The sequence below is a fragment of the Pieris brassicae genome, unplaced genomic scaffold (assembly GCF_905147105.1).
Source record: "Pieris brassicae unplaced genomic scaffold, ilPieBrab1.1, whole genome shotgun sequence".
Lineage (NCBI taxonomy): Eukaryota > Metazoa > Arthropoda > Insecta > Lepidoptera > Pieridae > Pieris > Pieris brassicae.
In genome coordinates this window covers 7,501-10,000 of record NW_025576158.1, presented here as the reverse complement: position 1 = coordinate 10,000, position 2,500 = coordinate 7,501, and the positions used below count along the sequence as shown (strand labels likewise).

At 48.4% G+C, this 2,500-nt stretch overlaps 1 non-coding gene across 1 annotated transcript in view; it reads left to right on the top strand.

The window, feature by feature from the left end:
• Positions 1-1,104: 1,104 nt before the first annotated feature.
• Positions 1,105-2,500, top strand: part of LOC123719631 — a 1,907-nt gene continuing 511 nt past the window's right edge. Inside the window, exon 1 of the ribosomal RNA XR_006755696.1 lies at positions 1,105-2,500. This exon is cut by the window's right edge and continues 511 nt beyond it. This is a non-coding gene — a ribosomal RNA (small subunit ribosomal RNA).

The following is a 2,500-nucleotide window of genomic DNA, read 5'->3' as shown; positions in this document are numbered from 1 at the left end:
GCTCCAATGCCGACGCGGACTATTGCTCTCGGTATAGATGTGGAGCGAAACAGTCGTGCGCACAGCGTCGACTCGTTCTCGTTGCCGCGCGTCGTTCGTCTCAAATAGACACGAACGACGGACGAGAGAGAATAGAATGTGTTCTTGTTTTTGTGTTTGTGCGAAGTGTGAGAATATTATATACATATATTCGCGCATGGATGATATAGATATGGGTATGGATTTTCGGAGGAAATTATATCAAATTCGTATTTCGAATGCGAGACCGCCGAGATCTTTCCCAGCTCTCTCTCTCTCTGTGTGTGTGGTGTATAGTACATTTTATATATCTCTCTTGTGTCAACACAAAATAACAAAGAATATACATACTACTCCTCCTCATATTTTATATAATATAATATAAAATTATATTATAGCACCGCGTTCGCAGACCGTATGGTGATGTTACCAATCGACCAAGATTTGGGACCGTCTCCCCCGGTGTTATCTGTGATGTTAAAAGAATACGCTTCTAGGCACACCTCAACGCAGGGCGCCTAGCGTGTTCGACACGTGCGCGGTCGCCACGGCGACCGTATATGTAAAGAATGTATAAAAGAGGACGCACACGCGCCCATCGTCGAAACGGTGTGCGCAGCGTCGTGTTGGAATTTATCCCTCAAGCTCCGGGCGTTGATCGTATCTAGTGCGAATCATGCGTGTGTGTGCGCATGTAATTGCCAGCCGAGTTTTAATATGTTTACAATAACGTATTGAATAAAAATTGAGAAGTTGCGTTTAGATGAATGTTCAATTTTCAAATTGTCACAACATCGATTCCCGCCCGCGGGGTCGTGTTCGTTGCAGTTTTATGTCCCTCACAGTGGTCGAGCATCGTTGTACATCACCTCGTTGCGAGATCGTGACGGGACGGCCGCTCGTAGACCGGTCAAAGTTAGTCTATCGATATGAAGCGCGAACGTCGCGTCGCGTGCAAATTCGACGCGTTACGTTCACGCGTGTCGAGAAGGCGCGCGCGCAAGCGCGCGCCCCTCGACGCCGCCGAGCCAGCGGCTCGCCGAAGCCGCGTGACCGCGGTGTAGGCGTGTCGTTTGCGTAAGCAGCTCCCTGGTTGATCCTGCCAGTAGTTATATGCTTGTCTCAAAGATTAAGCCATGCATGTCTCAGTGCAAGCCGTATTAAGGCGATACCGCGAATGGCTCAATATATCAGTTTTGGTTCCTTAGATCTTACTCAGTTACTTGGATAACTGTGGTAATTCTAGAGCTAATACATGCAATCAGAACTCTGACCAGTGATGGGATGAGTGCTTTTATTAGATCAAAACCAATCGGCGGAGGGCCATGCGTCCGAAGTCGTTAATTTTGATGAATCTGGATAACTTTTGCCGATCGCACGGTCCAGTACCGGCGACGCATCTTTCAAATGTCTGCCTTATCAACTTTCGATGGTAGTTTCTGCGACTACCATGGTTGTCACGGGTAACGGGGAATCAGGGTTCGATTCCGGAGAGGGAGCCTGAGAAACGGCTACCACATCCAAGGAAGGCAGCAGGCGCGCAAATTACCCACTCCCGGCACGGGGAGGTAGTGACGAAAAATAACGATACGGGACTCTTACGAGGCCTCGTAATCGGAATGAGTACACTTTAAATATTTTAACGAGGAACAATTGGAGGGCAAGTCTGGTGCCAGCAGCCGCGGTAATTCCAGCTCCAATAGCGTATACTAAAATTGTTGCGGTTAAAAAGCTCGTAGTTGCATTTGTGCGCCGCGCTGTCGGTGCACCGCATCCGCGGTGATACTGACACGTCTGCGGAGCATATCGTCGGTGAACCGGCGGTATAAACGCCGGTTCAATATCAAAATCCTATCGCGGTGCTCTTCGGTGAGTGTCGAGGTGGGCCGACAATTTTACTTTGAACAAATTAGAGTGCTCAAAGCGGGCTCAAAATGCCGCTTGAATATTTCGTGCATGGAATAATAGAATATGATCTCGGTTCTATTTTGTTGGTTTTCAGAACTCCGAGGTAATGATTAATAGGGATAACTGGGGGCATTCGTATTGCGACGTTAGAGGTGAAATTCTTGGATCGTCGCAAGACGAACATCAGCGAAAGCATTTGCCAAAGGTGTTTTCATCAATCAAGAACGAAAGTTAGAGGTTCGAAGGCGATTAGATACCGCCCTAGTTCTAACCGTAAATATGTCATCTAGCGATCCGCCGACGTTACTACAATGGCTCGGCGGGCAGCTTCCGGGAAACCAAAGATTTTGGACTCCGGGGGGAGTATGGTTGCAAAGCTGAAACTTAAAGGAATTGACGGAAGGGCACCACCAGGAGTGGAGCCTGCGGCTTAATTTGACTCAACACGGGAAATCTCACCAGGCCCGGACACCGGAAGGATTGACAGATTAACAGCTCTTTCTTGATTCGGTGGGTGGTGGTGCATGGCCGTTCTTAGTTGGTGGAGCGATTTGTCTGGTTAATTCCGGTAACG